Raw genomic sequence first — 23,312 nt, forward strand, 5'->3', positions numbered from 1 at the left:
TTTTTATGACATATCTGCATGATGCTGATCAGTGTGGATTTAGCTGGACAGAAAATATACCTCTCTGGAAGGAACTTCAATACTCACTTAAAAATACTTGAGCAATGAGATGTGTATAACAAGCAGATAATAATTGAAATATATAGAAATTATGTTACTAAAATTTGCTGTTCATCAAGAGAAATATGTGCATGTGTGAAATGCTCAAATTTCCTTATAAACAAATTTACATCAATTGTTTGCAGAATGATAAAACTATGCAGAAGACAAAAGATTAACTTTTTTTTCACATTAGGAAAACTTTAGCTGCATATCATAGCAGCAAAAATCAAGGTAAAATCACTTTCCCTTTGGAAGTTATGCCAAATTTTTCATGGTGAAGCTCCTACGATGGCTCTTTTTTACTGATTCTTCAGCACAATTGATTTCATAATGAACCAAATTATTTGAAAATTCAATTCTGTTAAGTCTGTAACTTAGGCATATATAAAGCCTGTGTGTTTTGCAAGATAGAATGGGGAAGAATTATCTGTAGGCAAGGCAAGAGCAGCTGGCAGATATGGGGGAGGAGCTCTGAATTATTCCTCTTTGTTTTGAGGATGGTTTCCTTAGCTACTTAAAACAATCTAACAACTTTTCTGGGCATAAGCAAGCAGAAAAGTGCCCCTCCTATAAAGAATCAATGTCTTCCACTAGCAGGAAAAAAAAATAAAAATCAATGATCTTTTGACACAACAGTGGAAAGTCTGATGCTTTTTAGAAAGATAAACTTTTCTAAAAGCTAAACCAGAGCATACAGTAAGGTAACTCACAGTAGCCCCCAAAGGCATCTAAGGTGGTTGGTGTTCACATGAATTCCTCAAAAGCACCTAACATTATTTGCAAACAAATACTTATACCAAATATGTAATGATCTCCCTTTAAGCATTCTGCATTCCCTCTTTCCTCAGTACAGTTTCCAGCAGTTACTTTTTGATCAAAATGACACTTGCAAAAGTTCACTGCTCAACTCCCTGGCTGCTGCCTTTTCCAGACCATTCTGCACCTTATTTTTATCCAGCACAGGAGATTAAATGGTACAACTGTTCCACAGACGTGAGAGAGGGAGGAGAGTGCCACACTCATGTGCCTTCCATGGAGAGCTGGCTGCATCACAACAGCTCCAGGGTTTTTCTTTCTACAAGAGCTTCATGGCAGATCAGAACAAATTAACTTATTTTGCCTCATATGGTGGGAAGGTGGAAATGGTGTTCCAGCCATTCCAGTTGTGCAGCCATAGGTCCTGACTCCCCTCACCTATCATCTGGACTTTTAAGGCCCTGGTTATTTGACAGCTTCTGAGCCATACTATCGAGTTCATTATCCCAGCACTCTGCATCACCTCTAAATCAGACAGATATCAGTTTACCTGTCCAGAAGTAAAGTCAATTTGTGCAAAGTGTGGGCATGGGAATTGTTTTGTCAATTCTGCTTTGAAACATACTGTGTGTACTCTAGCTAAATCCACTCAGAAGGAGCACAACTTCCATCCCAGACACAGGTTTTTTGAATTACTAGCTATAACCATTAAGAAGTAAATTTATCTCAGTCTATGCAGATGTCAGTTTTATCTCACCATGGCCTTGTATAAAAAACAGTTATGTATAAGGAAAACATGGATACATGGATTTGACACATGGATACAGCCTTTTACAAACTGTGTAAAGAACAATAGCAGCTTTCTGATATGATACCTAAATATTCCAAATACCAGCACTTAGGCAGCAAAAATACTTCTGTGGAAAGGGATTTCAAGCATAAACTTATCAACCATCTTGCAGCCTGAAGCATGCACTCGTTTTGCCTGTTCGTATTCACTGGTCCTGTCGTCTGACAAGTGAGAGCAGAGAAACACCTGCTGGAAGCAAACAGAAGTAAAGCTAAAGTCTACACCACTCAAGCACATGAATATTTTCCTTTTTCACTATGTACCTGATGGTTCAGCATTGGAGCAAGTAGTCATAAGCCAGGCCTGAACTAGCAAACATAGCAGAGCCTACTTTTCTCAGATGCCTCCTCTCTCTGCACTCCTCTAAAGACAGCCAGATGTGCAAGCCTCTCTGGGCATCATTGTTGGGAGTCAGCCAGGCAGTCACTGCGTGTCATTCAGTGCACCAGCTGTCGCTGCACAATAGCATTCGTTCCACTGAACAATAAATTAAATCTCCCCCAAGTGCTGGCCATACCCTGCTCTGAGCCTTATGATCACTTGACACGTGTTACTCCACAGAGTACAAGCAGGAATCCAGGGCTGGTGCTGCAGACATGGGGATTCTTACTTGAAATTCCTCATGGAATGAAAGTTTCAAATTTTTCCCCCTTTCAGTAACAAATCTGTAAGAGTTTTTGGGAAAGAATGAGTTTGCAGGCAGGTGGCTGACAGAGAGATGCAGAGCAAAAGTCTGTCAATAGTTCTTGCTGAAATTGCTCCACAGAAGGTAGTGATTGGCAGCTCTGTTTGTGCTTCCTGGGGCCCCACTATGAAAACACACATATTTTGTGAGACAGGAAAAAAACTGCATATATTTGCCTTGTCCTTTGTTTTGCAGGGAAAAGTACTTTATAGCATCATGGGCTGTGACATTTCTCACTCAAAAATCCCACTGCATTTGAGAATCCTTACAGTGTTTGAGATTTAGTATGAAAGTAGACACCTGGAATGACCAAACGTCACTTCTAATTTATTCTAGATGCTCACTGTCCTCATCACCATTCCTTCCTTCATGCCAGAATCCTCCTTACTGCTTCTCTGTGGCTCCACTCCACTCACAGCTCCACTCCATTTTCTTAATCCAAAGCAGGCACTCACTCTTCAGCCTTGGGCATGGCTTTGGTATCTTGAACTATGACCAGCTGGGCCAGGATTAGTATCTTCATGCCTAGCTGCATCACAAAATCGTTTATTCTTATTAGAATAGCATGAAGGTCCTCATGACTAGAACTTTGCTATGATCTGTATCATCCAAAATTAGGAAACAGAAGGCAACTACTGGGTATTAATGGTTATTTCAGGATATCAAAAAAAAGGTTAAGAACTTTAAAGTTGAAAAAACAAAGAGTTACACTTTCCAACCTTTTTGGCTTTTGATTTGGCTTGGTTTGGTTTTGTTATTGTTTTTCTCATCTCAAAACAATTGGATTTGAAACAGCTAGGTTTGAAACTGCCAACATTCCTGTGGGATAGAAGTACCATTTCTGGTCAGCTGTGCAGGCCAGCAACCTGCTGGAATAACTATACAGAGTGTAACTAGCTTTGGAAGAAATTAATTATGTTCAGCGTCCTGCAAATTGTTTTGCTTTTGGAGGCATCACTCTACTTTCTGTATCTATTAGCCTTGAATTCATGCTCCCCAAGAGCAACAATACTGTTCTTTATTCAGCACCTTATGCTGCTTACTGGCTACTGTCCCAAGAAATAACCAGAATGATCAAATAATTAAGGTCTTTCCTGAGTACTTGCTAAATTACCACAGACCACTGTGCAAGTGATCACTGGGTGAAATACAACCTTTTCATGCATACTTGACTACCTGATTCAAGACAAAACACGTTCAAGTGGGGCATGATGTGGTCTTGCCAAAACCCAACTATGTGCGTCTATTAAAAAAAAACAAAATAAAAAAATAGATTAATCTAGGAGCATTCATCTCTCCATTTCCTTTTATCCAAAATAAGTAATACCTCAATTTAAGTTTTGGAGGTTGGTTATTGCAATTTGTAAAAAGCATTTGGAAGATCAAGGATGATAAACAATTAATGCTATTAGACAGATCTCTTATCTAATCATGTGCTGGCATTTTTTTTTTAGCTCTAATTTTTATTTAATAAAATATTTAATAAGAAGCAATCAGTAACAATAGATGAAAACATACAATAAATATATCTGGTTTTTTGAGCAGGATTGAATTCTAAGGGAGGGAAAGTGAGCAATTTTTCAAAGACCATATATTCTATATTTAATTGATGCATAAATAAATTATGAAAATTATGAAATTATGAAAGTAGCATGAACACCCACAGTATAATCAATTTATGACAGTTATCAAAGGGATCTTTTTTTAATATCCAGATTAGGATGGTAGATTGTCCAAAAGCTAATTTTCCCAAATCCCTTAGAAGAGGTAAGGAGAGGAGCACATGTACTAGAGGCAAGGTGGTAAAACTGCATCAGATTGTTGTATTGGGGATCCATCAGTAGCTAGGAAAAGCTGTGAAAAGTGTCAGAATTTACAGATATAGAAGTTATTTTGTGTAAGCAGAGCTACACATAATTAGCCAGACCTCAGAAGGTTGCTTCAAAGCTAAATATAGAGACAGCATAATGACAGATGACATTTACCACTGATGAATGGTGTACATTGGAGGAAGTATTTTGCTTGGAGTACTGAGTCCTAAGCTAATGGTAATGATTCAGGAAAAAAATATCTTCCCTTTGTGTGGACAGTGCAACATAGAAATTGTTCAATAGATGGCTTTTTTTTTTTTTTTTTAAGTAAAAGAGTGAATTGCAGATTCCTTATATTTAATTAGTGTCCCAAAAGTTTGCCTAAACTAATTTTGTTCAGTCCACTAGACATGCAACAAGAACAAAAGTCTCAAAGATACAAAAAAAGGCTGAGGTGTTCAGAATGATTCAGCTGGGAAAGAAAATAACTGGAGGTGATAGCAAGGGGATATAGCTGACAAATATTCACATTTTTTTTAATGTCTGAATTCCCAGGTAAATGTGGAACTTAAGCTGTTTACTTGCTTTGTGAAAAAAAAAAAAAAAAGGAAAAAAAAAAGAAAAAAAAAAAAGAAAAAAAAAGAAGGGTTTTGGGTTTGGGGCTTGTTTTGGGCTGGTTTTTTTGTTGTTTATTTTTCTTTTTTTTTTTTTTTCTGATGTCTCCATCCTTCAGTGGGATGGAGCTAAACCTTCTGTGAAGCAAAAGAAACTAAGCTGGAAATATCCAATCCTTTCATGGGTAGGTATGGGGATGGAAAAGACCAATGTACAGAGGGCCACTCTGTTTATCTGAAACCGTAGGCTCTGGAAAAGCACTGTTTTCCTGCAGTCTGACAACACTAAGGAATGGAGAACTTCCATTCTCCTTGGTTTAGTCTGGAAATTTCTCTTGATAGATTTGTTTTGCTAAATTTCTGCATCCCTTTCCAAAGTAGTAAAGGGTTTGGCAGAGTGATATTTACTGTCATGATTTTTGCTTCAAAAAATTCCTGATTATATCCAATAAAGAGAGAAAAAAAATACCTCATAGAACCAGAAATGAATACTCTTATAGGAATATACTTCATTTTCATAGTAAATCATTAGCCAAGGAAATTCTGTCAATACTTTCAAGATTCAAGAAGGAAGTGGAAAGATGGTGTCCCTACTGACATGACTTATACAAGTTCCAGCATATCCGAAATTAACATTGCATCTCTGCTTTCATGTAGTCAAGAGCTGCAGTCCTAGCACAGCCTTACTCAGCAGTTTGGCATCAGACGTTTCTAGTATCTGCCCATGACAAAAAGCAGATTTTACACTTATTTAGAATTAGCTTCTCCCCCTGCCCACTTCTTGCGTACTACTTCAGCAAGAGAGGTTGCACTGAGTTGCAGCAGAACACCACAGGCAAAGCTACATAATTAATACATTAGGAAATTAATTAGCCTGGTGCTCAGTGAGGAGATTTGTTCTTGGTAACATGATTCTGAATAATCATCTATCTCTTGCTTTCACTGAGTGAACAGTTTGCAAGCATCAGCAGCTATTGCAGGCAGTTACATCACTGATCTGTCATTCTTTCACGGCCGTACCATATGGACAGTAATAACTTAAATGGAGTCTAGCAGATGTTAAGGACATAGTGCAAGGCTGGGAATGCACAGATAGGACCAGTGTGTTTGCATTGGGATGTTTCATGTTTAATTTTTTACTTAATAATTAAAAATATTTGTATTTTTCAACATATATATGTATATAGTGAAAATCTGCATTTATGTTTATTCAGAGTGATGAAGAAATTAAGAAAGCAGATGGCACTACAGAGCCATACTTTCTATGAAGTTAATTGATTTCCTGAGTCTGCATGCCTTTCTACAAAGTAGGGAGAGAAACAATGAAAATAATTTTTTTAATCAGTTGGATTAGCAAGAGTTTTTTGTGCAGTTATTCAAACAAGAGCAAGAGATCCTGTTTAAACCCAAGGTACACAAATGTTATTGTCGTTGTTTCCCCAAGCTTTGCAGAATACATTCCATCATTTGCATATGGTACAGAAGAGACACTTCTACGCTGCTCAGTGCATATACACTGAGAAAAATAAGAAACTAAGAACATGTTTTGATCATTTTGTTTTTTCAATACTAACATGCATGAGGCGGGATGCCTGAGCCACTCCTTCAAGCACAAGTTATCTTCTTCTCCTCTCCTCTCTTACTCCCAAGGGCCTAGGAAAAAGGGAAGTTCCACAAGAAAGACTGAATCCACAGGTCACCTCTTTCTCAGCACAAAACCCCCTGTCCTTCCCTTGTTCCCTTGCTTACTCTGTGAAATTGGGGGAAAAAAGCAGCGGTATCTGGGTGCTTCACAAAGGGAGGTGAAAAATTTCAAATCAGGCAGGAAACACCATGCAGCAATGAAGCCAGCCTTGTGACAAGGGAACATCCTCTTATGGACAGAGCTTGAGAATTCAAACTATAATATATATATATATATAGTTTTACATGTAAGCACTTACACAAAAAAACGAACGTGCATACACACACACACGCGCACACACACACACACACACACACATATAACACCTTTCACAACTCCCAGAGATTAGCGTTTGACCCCCTTGAACTTTGGGCTGGACCTGGACAATACCTCTGGTTTTGTGGCTAATGAAAATTTAAGAGCATTCCCAGAATTTTGAGAATAACCCTGCCCCTCTGAATTTTGCCTCCTGGTCGGAAGTACTCAGTCTGCACAATTACTTCACGGTGCCAGGGTTGTGAGGGTTATTCTAGTTACTCATAAAGTAAAAAGGACTTAATTGTCTTATTTTCCACCTGCAAGATCATTTTTACATTCATACTTAGAGCAGTGGAAAAGCATATCTTTGTACTAAAGTTGAACTTGACAATATTAGAGTTATAATATGATAATCATATCAATATAATATTATTACTCTCATATACTAATTAATTATTTGTACAGTAAATTTACAATACAGAATTAGAAACTGCATCTGTTTCTCAAAATGGAAAAAATGCTACCTTAAACAACAGAAAAATTCACAATAAAATAGAGTGATGTTAATCATGTGAGCCATCAGGCTGAGTTATGAGAAGCAACAAGGAAGGAAGGAAGGGAGGGAGGGAGGGAGGGAGGGAAGGAGGAAAGGAGGGAGTTAGTTTCATTAATGGACACTAAACATTAAAAACAAGGAAGTGGATTTTTTCAGGAAGCATAGTAAAGATGGACTGGGGGAAAAGCACTGACTCTGTATTTGAAATAAAGGAACTACTGAAACATATTACATGTGTATATTTACTGATTTTTTGTATTGATTCCAAAACCCTAAAACTCAAAAACACCCTGCTCTCACAAAGGGAAAAGCCAATATTTTTAGGAAGAATATCTTGCATTTGTGTGAGGTCAGCTTTGTAGTAATGTGTGCTTCCCATCATAGATTCAACTTGGAGCTAAAATCAACAAAAGCATACATACCAAAACATAGCTTCATCATCCCATCTCCATGGATGCCAAAGTAAACAGAAGGATATACTGCTGAAATCCCCAAGTGCTGTTGATGCACTAATACATTGCAGTTACACAGTAAAATACAAATAAAAGCATGTAATCTGTTGTCTAAACTTAGCAGAAACAGTGCCCAGAAGCTCCCCATAATTAAGCCAGCCAACATGTCTCACAGCCCACCCCACCATGTGAAAATATGTAAATGTAACGGATTTCATAAAATTATTTCATAAAATTATTTCATTATTTCATAAAATATGAAAAATGTAACGGAGCAAAACTGAAGACACTTTTCCCCCTGGTTTAATGATTCCTCCACAGATTACAGTAGATACATATATACCAGATCTATCCATTTTCATTGTATCCCTGTCCTTTTCCACCGATTAAGAAGGCAGGGATGCTCAGGCCGATCGCTGAAGTCAGGAAGAGCACAGTGTGGTTAATTTTGTTCCCAGGGAGGACAAGAGGAGTGGAATGAGAGATGCCTCCTGACCTTTCTGCCTCAACATTGCTGCAGTGCAGCATGCCTACAGGGCTCTGGGGGAGAACATCAAAGTGATGCTGCTTCCTAGCTCTTGTTCTCATCTGTCTTTTCCACCTTGGACTTGTAACCTGTAATTTTGTTAGCAAACTAGGTGTTCCCAGATCTCCCCTCCATGTACTTTCAAGATAATTATCTGTTCCAGCCTTTCCTCTTCCCAGAGGACCCACACTTACCTAATGAGCTAAGAAAGAGGCAGAAAAAGGCACTAATGACATTTGCTGATGATTTTAAGCAGAAAAGAACTAAGTGCAGAAATGAGAGTGAGAAAGCACAGTGAGGCCCAGTGTAAGTCATCATGACTCATCAGAATGTAAATAAAAGAGCAGCAGCAAATCAAACTGAGTATTTTCAAGATATATACTTCTTCTCATTTGCAGCAAAAAAACCAGACATAAAGGAAGGAGGCTATCATTGATTTTAATTAGTAGTTCAATTATGACCACCACATCAATATATTAATTGAAATAGAAAGGCTGGTATCTGCTTAATCAGACCTGTATTTCTCTATGCATCAGTGTTCATTGCATCAGAAGAAGCTTATCTGGAGACTGACCTATTTGGGAAGAAAATATCCCAGAACACAAAAAGCCCCCACAAAACCAAGCTGTAATTAATGCTGCTGATGTTGTTTCATGCTTTAGAAAATGTCATACAACTCATCAGAATTACAGACTGGTTAAGTGAGAGCAGGGGAGGAATTGTTGTCATTTGTGGTTGTTTCAAAGGAAGCTGCTTGCCTGTCCATGAGAGTCCACCTGCACAGAAACACAGACCTACCCACTCAGTTTCAGGAAAGCTGCTTTATTTCATGGAATCACAGAATTTGGTTTGGAGGGAGGGACATCAAAGATCATCTAGTTCCAATCCCCCTTCCATGGACAGGGATATCCTGTAAAGCTCAGGTTACTTAAAGCCCCATGCAACCTGGGCCAGAAAACTTTTAGGGATGGGAAGTTCATCGCCTCACCATGTGGATGTCTTGGATCACCTTCCTGTTCTCCATGTGCTTTAGCACACCCTCCAAAGGGCTCTGCTCCATGACCTTCCTGGGCATATCGGTGAGGCTGATGAATGGATAATTCCCAGGCTTGTCCTTCCAACCCCTTTTTTTAGATAAGACAATATCTATCTCCCATTTTCCATTCACCTGGGACTTCCCCTGACTGTTGTGGCTTTTTGAGTGTCATGTAGAATGGCTTGGCAACTGCATTAGACAATTACCTCAGAATTTCAGAATTAATCTAATTTTTGTGGCTGTAAAAGTCTGAAAGCTGAACTGTGCTAAAGGGCTGAGTCCAACACCACAAAAAAAGCGTGATCTGCTACCAGGTATTTTCCTATTTCCAGTATACAGAAAGTTACATCAAGACTCATAGAGAAACTTAATTCCACGAGATATCACTGTCTCTGTTGAAACACCCTTATGTTTTATAGAATATGTGAAGAAAAGGGAAATGTGTTTAAGAATTACTGGCTTGTGAGGCAGGGTAGTGTATGAATAGTGCAATGCAATGATGTGGTAACAGCCCATATCCCTGGAAGTGGGATGAAATCATTCTACTTCATCTAGCTACTGGGAACTTCAAACACTCATTAGAAGAGTTCAAAACTCACTGAGAGCTACAATTTTTGCACAACTAACTCAAATATTTGGCAATTATGTTAAAAAAGCATAAAGCAAGAAAAGAGCCACAAAATTCCTCACACTACCCAAGGCAAATGGCAATACTAATTTTATCAACTTCAGGCCCTTCATTTTCTAAGTGTGTAGCAGAAGATACATGTGCTATCCATTGGTTTTCTCTCTTCTACTTTCTACTCTGAGTCACATAAATTTCTAGTTATTAAGTTGTCAAAAGCCCTTTTTTATATTTGAGCCTATATTTAGAACTAATTATGTTTTTCAAATAGCATGATAGGCACTTTTCAGCACTGATCACATTAAGAGACTCTAACTCTATATAGGCGTTTGGAAAGTGTTTAAGCCAACAAAAAGATAGGAGTAGGCTGAAACATGACAGGAAACCTTGATCAGAGCTAAGAGCTCTAGCAGGTTGAAGAAGGCTTTTGGAGACAGTAAATAGATTTTTAAGTTGGGTCTTATTTCCCCTTCTGCTGCTTAGACCAGGAAGCAACTAAACAAAAAACCCACATTCCTATTCAGCAGTTTCTTTATTAAGATAATTTTTCTTACATGTTTGAAGATGTAATCTTACATATTCAAATCCCTCACAAACAGCATTTTAAGCTCTATGAGGTATATCATTATTTTTCATCAATAGGACAATGTGGGTCTCTTTGATTCTTGATTCATGAGGCCAGCATGTTAAAACTCACGCATAGACAGAAGACATGCTTTTTTCAATATGAACTCAATACAATAATTTTGTGACGGATTCAAGAAGATCTATGAGACCACAGACATGGGAAGGAGTACAAGGAATACAGAGTATGGGAATAAGCCATAGTGTCCAGTGAAGTACATGAACAAAGATTAGAGAAATTGATTCTGTCAGGACTTGTACAATCTAGATGACAACTCAAAAGCAAAGCAAAAACATCAGAAAAAAAGTTTACCCAGACCTGAAGAGTTCTCTGGCGAAATTGAGAAAAACAAACCATAAAGAACCTGTGTTGTATAATAATTTTCCTTAAGGTGGAAACTCTTTACAGTACTACATTTTTCTTTACAGAAAATGGTAGATATTAGAAGGGAAGTTATCTGTAGGTCTTTTCCTTTTAATTTTCCTGGAAATCTTCAATCAACAGCATCCCTCTAATTTCCCATAGAAGGCCAAATTCTGCTAATATGGAAAAATTTTTGCCTAGGGCATTTTCCCTGTCATCTTTCTTCAAAGATAGGGGAGAGAATTCCTTGCAATGAATTGGCTGCTCTGCTTCATACAGATACAAAGTGAGCTGGCAGCTTAATAGTTCTACCATTCAAGCTCTGCAGCTTGAGTCCCAGTGCTGTGAACTCATGGTGTACAATTTCTGGCCAGTGGTTCTTGCTGTTTGACAACAAATCAGTTTGCCTTACTCCTTGCTTATTTCCAATATGTGTTTTGTGGGTTTTTTTTGTCATTGGCAGGAGAGAACAATGAGATTTTTATAGAGAATTTCACAAGCTGTATGTTTTCTTTGGCAGGAAGGTTAAAGGCACTGGGCTAGCTGCCTGATGGAGGTAAGAAGCACATGCTAACTTGAAATTCTGCATGCCTAGTTACTACAAATCTAAAAACAACTAATTCTAGAAGACAGTCATGAAGACAATGTCACAGGAAGACCTACAGACTTACACAGCAGTGCAGGCAATTTCAGTTACTTCATGTGAATTTGTGGCCTTACTTTCCTCAGTGGGAGAAGGAAGAGACAGGGAGCTGTCCTTTGGCCAGGCTCCTTCCTAAGGCACCTGCCACTCTTGCAAGATGCCAAACTCAAGCTGCACATTTCCTTAATGACTGAGCTTAGGCACTGAGTGAGGCTATCCCTTGCTGGAGCTCCTGACCTCTGGCTATTGAGACAGAGTGATGCCCTGCAGCTCCTGTGTGATGCTGGATCCCTGTGTCAGCACCCCATTCCCCTTCACAGCTGGACACGGTGTTCTTCCAGCAAGGAACGTCCCTGCTGCAGTCACAACTTCGCTCTGCACAGTGGGCGTGGGCAGTGTCAGCTCCCAGTGACACGGGCAGAAGACAGTTTGTAAGAACTTACAGTTTTCTTTAAAGTCTTGGGGATTTTTAAGAACAATGTACTTTCTCCTCACGGTGTTTATGGGGTTTGACTACTTGCCCTAATTCCAAAAACTCTGAATGTGTTATTTTTAATACTGCAAATGGCAGAATTGGCATCCAATTTAATTTCTGTCAAAAAAGTCCAAGTGGGAAAGCCAAAGTCCTTACCTTATTGCTGTGAATATTATGATAGAATAAATGTCAATATTAGAAAATGGAATAATTCTTATTTCGAGCCTATTTTAAGAATTACTGATTTCCCATTTATGCTAAAATTTCACTTTTTTTGCATTTGGACCCTCATTAAGCAAACACAATAAGCACAATTCTAATACTGTACAATCACATAACTCCATCTTGTGCAGCAGAGACATCAGTTCCACTGCTTGCTGGACTGCAGGCTTATTTTGGAAGTTATAGTACCCCTTTAAAGGCACTATTACTTATTGTTCCTGAAGCTTGGTTTCTCACTGGCACATCACAAGTAAATTCACTGTGTGTGCCTGATGTGCATGCTGTTAGGAAAGAAAAATCCTATTTCTTTTTGTTCCTGCAGCCAGTCAACCCACAGTTCTCACAGGTAGCAGGAGTCTTGATGATATCCCAGAATTTTTCAAATTTTGTACATTTAAAAAGAAAATCAGCTATTTTGACCACTTGAAAAGTGATTTGGAGGTGTTAATACAAAAATTATAACCAATATATTTGGAATGCAAATGGATAGGATGCTATAGCACTGAGCTTCCTTTTTCAGGTTATTAAAAATTTAGCTTGGCACAGAGTTCCTGAACTGTATTTTCATTGGGAATGGAGAGCCTCAGATATCTACAGAACTGTTCTTTCAGTAGCTACTCTGCATTACACAGGAAGCATTCTGCTGGATAATTTTTAAAAATGTTCAAGCCACCATTGAGATAAAAATCTGAAATTTCTGGTGATTCTTTGAACCCTCACCAGTCTTCTTGAGATTATTGGAAGTAAATTAGCTTTGCACTTTTTTGTGTGTGTTCCTGTTTCTTTTTGCTTCATGCTGGACCAGAAAAACCATGAAAACAACAATTTATCTTAATCAGAGCTTTTCTGGGTTTAAGTTTTCTGCTTTTTGACCCTTTATACCTACTGGAAAACTTATCTATGTATTACTGCTTCTAATGAAAGGCTTTACAGCTGGCATGGGAGGGCAGAGGCAGCCATGATTTCACACATCATCAGATAATGACTTCTGGACTCTGGAAAAGAACACCTCACCACAACAAAGAGTCATTTTCAGGTTCAAATTGGTCAAATTAATAAGAAACTTATATTTAATGGATGTGAACCTGATTATGATTCTTCGAACTCTGCAATTTCCTAAGCAAGAATTCTTGATTCAATGTTTTTGTAATACTTCTGATCCATGTGTCTCTGTGGGAAACTTCTATACAGATTCTTTGTTAAAATAGGAAGACAGGAAAATTGAGTTTTCCTCCCTATGGTTATAAGCAATTTCCAGCCAGGGAAGACAAAGGTTAACACAAAGACTACATAGGGCATCTGATGACAAAGTCCTCCTACTTTAAAATAAATAATTAAATAAACATCCTTTCATCTCTGTATTCCTTTTATTTCCCACCACATATGAGGCAAAAGCAGGGGGCAGATAATTCTAGGAGTGTTTTGCTACTATTTTTTTGTCTTAAGTGACCGTCTTCGATAGTCAGCTGGCCAAACTAGTGTAAGTATTTAACCTCTATTCTTCTTGGGAAGGCCAATACCCTGAAATTTTCATGTTGTCTGTTTGCTTTTAACTAGTGCTTGACTGAGGCCGAGAAACCTAAAGTGTAAATAAAACAGTATATTTCTGTATTTCTATGTTGTATGTACTAAGAACACCATGTGTTGTATTGAAAATCAATGAGTTATGACGTGACTGTTGCCAAGTCTTTGAAGAAATTCAGAATATCACTTTCCCCAACCAGACATTTTCTCTCTTAGTTCGAAGATTGTGCTTGTGGTCAGGCCTGTGGTAAGATCTGGGGTACAAAATGGTTTAGGCATTTTGTCTTTTTTTGGATGAGCATTTAAGGCTAGACTCACTCTAGTTCAACTAAATTGCTGAATTAGCTAAATTTTTGATTCTTACTTGAGTATTTACTGCCCTTGTTATCATCACATCCATACCCAACATTGTTGTAGGAATGGAAAATTGCTGTTTTTCCTCGAGGTCAGGTCTCTCGAGGTTTAGCTCTGTGCCATTTGTTTTTACTCATCATAGTCAGGATGAACAAACCCAGACCAATATACAGCAGCCTGGAGAATGGCAGCTAAAAATTCCTGGTATAGATGTGGCCTGTCAAGCCATCTATACTCAGGAGTCAACTTTCCCAAGTAACAATTTATGAATATGTATGCCAGGTTGTGGGTGCATAACCAAGTGTAGTTTAGCTGATGACTTGATAATTGATCAGATTGGGTACAATGTAATTGCTTCAATCTCCCTCTTTAAAATCAAGGCAAAAATGTTTTGATTCACAGCTGCTATGAATCAAATGATGATGGCAACAAGCAGTAAGTGACTAAGCTACAGACACTTGGTTTTACTGATTGCCTGCACCCTGCTGCTCAGAGACCACACAGGGCAGCAGTGAGACAGGAGTGAGTTTGCAGTGTGCTGCTTGGTTGTCTTATGCTGCTTCCCTCTTGCACACATGTACTGTCTACAGTGTCTGAAACTTTCAAAGAGAAATAATTCACAAAAAAGTCATGTTTCCAGGGTCTTAATAGTATCTGTGATTGGTGTCAGAAGAGAACCACTAAAACAGTTCACAGTCTGGTATACATATATTGCTTCACTTAAGAAAAGGCTCATAAATTAGTGACAGTCTGTTATTCGAAAAGCAGGGTAGGTAAATATCAGATGCATCTGAAAAATCTGAGAAAAAGACACCATACATACTGTCTCAATGAGATGCATGTAATTAATCTTTTTTTATGGCTTTATGAGCAAATCATATCATGCACACATATTCAGACCTCTCCTCCAGTCATGTTATTATCCTTAGATTTTGATTGTAGATAAGAATGGCCAGACTACTGTTGTTTAATTTATACAGTATCTTCCTCTGTTCATCCCACATAGTGCAAAGTCATTGAAGTGTCAAATTTTAATAATGTGCATTTGTATCCAACTCTCCCAGAAACTGCAGATCTCTTATTCAAGATTGGTCTGTCACTAATGTACACATAACTGCATTGGAATATGAGTCTTACCAGGTAGTGCAGAACAGTGTAGCTATGAAAGCATGTAGCTATTAAAGGATATCATCATTTTTCAAGAAAATGAGCTGAACATAAAGCTATCTTTAGGCTTCAACCATCCTCCTTCTACCTCTTTGGAGTTTTTCTCCCCTCACTTAACCTTGTACTGACCCTACCTTTCCCAAATGCATTTTTGGACTGCCTTTTTATCAAGTCATACCTTCAGGCTAAGTAAGGGGAATACCTATTCTATAAATTCATATCCATTTCAAGGTTTGTATAGGATAATAACACTCATTCTCTGAGGAAAAAAAAAAAATGTTTTTAAGTCTATAAGAGTACAGCCAGATAAATTAGTTTCCCACAAATGAGGATGAGCAGGTAGAAAGGTAGGTAGCTACAGAGGATCCTTGTGCTTGGCATTATAGACTTTCACTGAAAAACCACAAAAAAGCCCATGCAATCACTGCTCTATCTCCCCTGCTTTTGCTCACCAAGATCAACACAAATTGAGGAGAAAAGGTGCTGATTTCATTAAGCAAACACAATAAGCACAATTCTAATACCGTACAATCACATAGCTTCATTTTGTGCAGCAGAATCATCAGTTTCACTTAGAAAATATCATTAAGATATAGCCATTAAGACTTTATTTCAGTACATAACCTTTAACTCTGAGCTAACCCTTATCTGCAAGCCTGCTGCAGGTTTGTGAGACAGTTTCAGAAAACAAGAAATCATTCTTCTCATTTCTACATTTAGAATGTCCACATTCAGGGGTATAATCTGCTCATGGCTCTGTGTAGCAATGCTCCCCTTGGGACATACATACAACAGAGTTTTTGCTGAAGAACCACCTGGATATGGTGGAATACTCAGAGGCAATTACCACGTCTGGATAGCTGCCAGCAGAGTGTGGTGGCTATAGAAATTGAATTATCCATCCTTCCTAGAAACAGTCTGGCTGGCAGAGACAAAGGCACAGTGACACACAACGTGCAACAGCCTCTTGTGGATCTCCTGCGTTCCCCTCAGCCCAGGGATTTTCAGTACATTTGATGTACGTTCAGATGAATACAGAATTAGAAAATATCGTGAATATATAGCCGTTAAAACTTTATTTGAAGAGTCAACTTTTTTTTTTCAATATCTGAAATTCAATATAAAGTCCCTAATGAAGAATTCAGGAGGTTTTTAAACAAAATATGTGGCATACTAACACACACTTTGCCTGTATGCACTTACATGTTGGAGGTTTGCTTTTCAAACATCAAACTGCATATGGCAAAGTCTCACTGTTCACCAATTGTATTACTGATGTTTTTATATATTTTCATAATGCTGCCTCTGTGGTTAAGGAAGGTATTTTATGTACTCCCTTGGCATACTCAGTGAATGAATATGAATGAATCACATTCCACCCTTGCTTTGAAACACCTAAGAATTACTATGACAGTACCCAGAAGGTGATGAATTTAATTTCTCCTTCATGTTCAAGGCTGCACAGTAAATCATGGTACAGTTAGTCACCACAGAGGGGAACTGGCAATAAGGGGATTTTATGCATTTACTACCTCTCTTCCATTGTACAGAATGTTAGCTCACTGTCTTTTCAAAATAATGCACTTTTTAAAAAATTACTTCTATGACTTCCTCTTTTCTTCTACCCTGATGAAACTACTTTGTACTGATAGCGTGTATTTAGCATTGATTACATAGGCCCAACATTATGACGGGAGGGTTTGTAATTAACCATGCTGTTATGTCATTCAGATTTGTGTTTCTTCAAAAGATGCTGTTATGCAGCACCATTCCCTATACATCTTTGCAAAACAGTCATAAAAATATTTAAGTCTGACAGGAAAGGAGGACTCTCACACTCCTAATATATATATATATTTTTTAAGCTAAGGTGGCTTTGAACCTAAATATGAAGTGGTCAAGTCACAGAACTATCACTTATGAGAAACTGCTTCATATACAACCAATTCCTGCATCATCTTTCCTTGCTTTTACTCCAGCCTACCACATCCTTCTGTCCAGTAACAATTCTAAGTAATAGCACTTGGCAAGGTGACATGCTAGGAATTCAAGCACCAACTTGAAGTTTCTACTACACATAGTAGATGGCAGCACTCAAGAATAATGTGACTCAGCTTACACCTGCTACTGTGGCCAAATCTAAGCATATAGCAGCAGACTCAACTCATAGGGGTAAAAATCTTAATGATGAAGATTGGTGATGATGATGATGATTGATGTTGATGTTGATGATGATGATGATGATGATGATGATGATGATGATGATGATAACAAATTGGCCTAGAGGATGAAATTCACAAGTCCAAACTCATTTATGGAAACATACTAATAAATCCAGTCATACTGCAGAAAAGTACAAACATGCAGCAGCACAGCACAGCTCAGTGTAGATGACTAGAAAACAGTGACCATTGATTTGGGTTGAAGCACAGATCTTCCTATATAAATTTTGCACTTATGCAGCTAAGCTACCAATTAAAGTGGGGGAAGAAAACAAAAAACCCCCATAAAATACAGCACAATGACCATTTGCAGATGTGAACCTGCTGTGACAGGGAATAGCGACTGAGAAAAATAAATTGTTTTGGTGAGATGCTGAATTGGGTGACATCATGCCCCTACTCTAAAGGTATGTTTTGGAGGCAAAGTACCAAAAGTTATTAACTGAAGTCAGAAAACTCAGTTCTGTAGTAAATATCTCATGATCGATATTAAATGCAAAGTGAATAAAATAAGCCTCAGTGAACCAAAGTTAATTGTTGAGCCAAGTTCATATCAGTATCCAGATATATGTGATCACTAAGACTTTCATTTTTATCCCAGTCTTTTTCTTTAGTACTGATTGCTTATGTGCAGAAACCACTTCTCTTGAGCTTATATTAAATTTAAAACCTGGAATCACATAATTTTTTGTAATATGTGTCTATATTTAATGTGCCTGTAATCTGGTTATTTATGAAATGTGTGTATTCAAAGTACATTAGAGGCACTATGCAATGAGGATGGATTCTTTTGTATCTGATTTTATACTTTTATAATACTAAAATTGCAGTGCCATTTAGGTTGAAAGTTGCACGCATAACACTGAAACGTTTCAGGTTTATTTAATGGGGTTTTTTTCCCCTGATTATTGGAATTTGTTAAAGTTTCTAGGTAATTAGGGCAAGTTTAGGTCCATCTTCATGTTACAGTAATCCTTGCTTAGCTATAAAAATAGTTATATATATATATATATATATATATATATATATATATATATATATATGCAATATAGTGACTCAGGGAGCATTTCCAGTAAAGTCGAAGTATCAGCTTTCTCTTTTTTAGACAGCTAGGAAGTTCTGTTTGGAAAAGAAGGCATATCTTGCCTAAAGTGATGTTATCCCCTAAAATGACCTTGTTTATTTGAATCACAGGATCCCATCTGGCAACAGGAACAAGGAATAGAATGCTAGGAAGCTTTCAAAGGAGGCAGGGCCACTACACAAAGAATTTATGGCCTAACCTTTGCTAAGGGTTGCGAGGAAGCTAAACTCATCATCACTGTCTGAAGTTTTCACAAAGTGGGTTCCCACAGGGTCCACGTCAGCACAAGTCATTGTCAGTCTTGCAGTGTTTTCCAAACTTTTACAAAAGTTATTTTAAATGTGGGAAATTTAAAGGCGGGTTAGAATTCCATCACCAATTACAGGGTTTGCCCTATTTTCACAGTCTAGAGGAAAGCAAGGGAAGGAGTTTGTGTGCCAAGTCCCACTGATATGATTCCAATGAAGCCATATTCTTACTATTCCTTTCATACATTACAGTACTAGAGAAAGAGTGGAAGGGATTGGTTTATATGGGGGAGTATGACAATAAATTCTTTCTCTGAAAGCATAATAGAGATTTTCATATGATTTTTCTTTTTAAATCAATTTCAGTTAAATTGGAGGAGAAGGACAGGAAGAAAAACATACAAACATGAAAGAGGGTTCAAAAAGTACTTCTAAGAAATATGTATATAAAGTCCAGCCACGGAAAAGGAGGAGGAATAACTCAGGTCCTAGCTTTCATTTGTGCTAAAAGCAGTTGTGACTCTTCACAGATAGCATCAGCAACTTTATGCATATTGTCAAAACACTACTGCATTGAAGACACTCAATTATCAAGTTTAAAATCTGCTTTTTCAGTTTACATAATTCCTGAAAATATTTACCCAGTAATAATCTGTGTATGTACAAATCATAGGAAACAAGTTCTCCCTGTCTTGCTCTCAAATTCCATCAAGGGCAAACTCCACTGAAGTGAATGAGCATATTTTCAGGTATAACAACCCACCACGTTTGCAATGACAGATTTCATAACCAGCAATGATCTATCCAAAAATGTATGTAAAACTTAGTTGTTTATGGCTTTCTAAGTCTTTGTAGGTGTTTGTACTCACTAATCTCAAATTTAGTTGCCTATTTTAAGTGATTTGGAGCAAGACTTTCTCTCAGTATTGCAGAGTTGGATCTTAAAAGGGGCCAACTCCATGATAATTAGCACTGGAAGTTACTTCCCTGTGTTAAGGGTATGTCTGTGTAAACCTACAGAGCTCCTGGGTTTTTCTGGTCCAATTGTTATCTAAAACAGGGTCAGTCCCATGTAAAATGTGGAGCTTGTCGTGGGCTCTGTGGAAGGACATTAACACACTGCTGTGCTATTAAGATGTCTGAACATGAAACTCCTGGATCTTAAATAATGACCAGATATTTTTTGAAGTCTGAGTTACTGAAGAAAGGACCCAGATCATTCCTGGGAAGGTAATTGGGCATGGGAAACCACAGCAGATCCCACTTCACTGAAGGGAATAGGCCTATAGTGAAGACCTATAGTGAAATATCACCTGTCACCCATTTTTCCTGTGCTCAAATGTCTGGAAAGATGCTTGAATAGCTTTTCCCGCAATACATTTCTCAGACAACAGAGGTAAACACTGTTGCTGTTTTCCTAAAATAATTTTTCAGCATTACACTTCTTACGTCTCCTATTTATAAGCATGCATTAAAATAACCATGAGGACCAACAGGTAAAATGAAAAGCCTTGTTTTGAAAACTCTTTGAAGCAATACAACATGAACTTAGTATTTTTATGCTGCAGGAATTAAGATGGACACCACTTGTTCCCACAAAGAGAATGCTGAGTTTGGAGAGGTGTTACTTCAGTCTTTGGACCCTGCACAAGAAGCTAAATGCCTTTAATAAATTGTAGCACAGCGTGTAGTTGTATAGCCTGAGGGACACAGATCTGCTGTTATCACAAAAACCCCACAGTTATGGGAATGAATCAGGCCATCTAAGGATCAGGGTCAATGGGGCAAGAAACTGATAGCCATTGGATAGCCATTGACTTTGGTAGAGAAATACAGCAGCATCCTCCAAGACCAGTGCTTAGAAAATGTGTCAGATTTTTAAGTGTGGTAAACAGCTATCTGGGTGAGACTGATCATCTAGGAAGGGAGCAGATGGCACTGGGGTATCCTGGCAGAGACAAGATCACATGCTAATGAGTCTTTTAAAAACAAGAAGGGGTCTGGGAATGGGCAGATGGAGCAGTGTAATGTCTGGGAGTAATATGGAAAAAGAAGGCTTCATTTTAATTACTAATTTTTTAATTGAGAGTATTACAAACATGAATCAGGTGGGAATGGGCAGTTGTGAAAGGACATCTGGGACAGGATAAAGGATGGCAGAGATTTGGGATGAAAAAGAGGAGCACTGCTTTGTGAGGGCGCTTGACAGCACTCTGTGGTATCTGCCCAGGCCTGGAAGCCAGCTGGGGACTTCTCCCCTCTGCCTCAAAGACACTTTTTGTCTATTCCTGGGTGAGTATCCTGGGCCAAGTGTAGATTGTGCCAGTCAGACAGTGTTTCTCTTTTGCATGTGTCATGGGGCAAGTCAGAGCCATCCTCTGTGCAGATGCATGTGCACACATGTGGCTTCTGTGCACTGCAGCCACTGAGAAAAATAAGCACAAGAGAAAAGGTGAAATTAGGATTGTGTTCTCTTTATGCTTTTCAACTACTCATGCTATTCAAATATAACCTTCCACATGGTTTTAAATACCAGTCTAATTTTTATTTTAACATCTTGTTTAATACTTGGTAGAAATAAAATGTCATTATTTATGTAGTGTCTTTATATCCATGTTTACTTGGGGTTTTATGCATTTTAAAGGAAATAAGGTGTTCTGATGTGCCAGCCCCACTCTGAGAAATTAAAACTGAAACTTGTCATGTACTTAAAAACCTCAGTGTTATGTTTCACTGGTGAATAGATAAAAATCTTCTTAAAGGATAGGAAGAAAATTGGGTCAAGATATGCTGGCCATTATGGACAACAAAGGGGTCCAATGTCACCTCTTATGAATTCTTAATTGGAATGTAGATGGCTCTAAAAACCAAAAATCTTCTCAATCTGTAGAGTATTTCTGCAAAATTACACCTTGCTCCTTATTTTAAAGTATATAAAGATAGTGAATAAGTATATCTTTTTCCTTAATCATATTTTTCTTGGTGCTCATAGTATATTTAAAATCAGAATGAAGTGATATTCAGAATTTCTATTCTAAAATTATTTGCATGAAGAGATGTGGGCAGAGACTTCAGAGCCCTGGGAACTGTGCACAGGCTGATGAGTCCACAGATTTTTATAGACATACATGGATGTACACATACAGAAAGTATGAGTCATCACTTACCAGTAGTGCCTTCTGAAAGGAGTTTTCTGAATCTCTTAAGACCACTTAACATGAACTTGTGATATGAACAATTCCTTTTGCAGCAACACAGCAGTGTTGTATGTTCTTATCACAGCAGTGATAAGAACTTTTAGACAGGTGGAGTAAAAAGTTGACAAAGCCTTAAATATCAATAGATACACAAAAATTTATTTGAGCCAGGGACCATACCTGTGGTTGATGCCTTTGTCAGCAACATAGCTTCTCTTAATTTAAAAATATTTGCATTTATAGCATATGCAGTAGGAAGTTTCAATTCAGTTGCTCCAAGGTGAAAGAGTCTGTGTTAGTCCTCAGCTGAAACTGCTTTATAAAATATTTAAGCAGTTGCATTTAAGAGGGGCAAATTTTCAGCCTCATTAATGAGAGTTTCATAAAATACTCTAGTGAGGTAAATATTTGCTCAGTTCCTGCCATCTGAACCGTGTGGTCAAATGGGTGCAGTAAGTTTTCTGTTCTTTGATTTTGACAGTCTGTGGTTTTATCACTTTCCAAACCGTTAAGCTGAGGATGTTACAACAAGGACTGAGAGAAAAAAAAAGTGAGAAGAACAAAGGTTGCTGACCACTTTTCTCTCACTTTTACAGTATATTCTATGAAAAGGAGAATGGAATGCCTTCTATTAATTCTTGTTTCACCTTGACTACCAAAGTACCCACTTTCAAAGCTGAGCATAAAACAGCTAAGGAGAGTTGTGCACACATACATGCAGAGTATGTTGTCCTGGGAGAACTGACACACACAGGAGCTCGTGTGCTCCCTAATCTCTTCTATCTGGCTGTGGCATCCTAACAGCATTGTTTGTCTTGCACAAACATGCCAGGCTTGGCTGCCAGCCCAGCAGGATTGATGCCTAGTTAGGTCCTAGGTCTCAACTGCAGTTTTCAGAAGGGCCATAAAAATTAAAGTCACAGCCATAGCACCATTGCATGAGAGATGAGTGCACCAGCATTTTTGGAGCTTTGTACTACAAGGATGGACCCCCTACTGCAATGGCAGTCCTGCTTTTGTTCAAGTCCTTCACACATTAGTCGTACTATTTATGAATCCATTAATTTTCCAGAGTCTAATGCCAGTTATTAGAAAAAAGGAGTAAATATGCTTACAGCATAAAAATAAATGTTTTCTTTCCTATGGTCACCCATCCTCAAAATGTTTCAAAAACCCTCTGTTGTTGCAAAAAAAAAAAAAAAAAAAAAAAAAAAAAAAAAATAAAGGAGCATC

This window comes from Lonchura striata, chromosome Z (genome assembly GCF_046129695.1).
Source record: "Lonchura striata isolate bLonStr1 chromosome Z, bLonStr1.mat, whole genome shotgun sequence".
Lineage (NCBI taxonomy): Eukaryota > Metazoa > Chordata > Aves > Passeriformes > Estrildidae > Lonchura > Lonchura striata.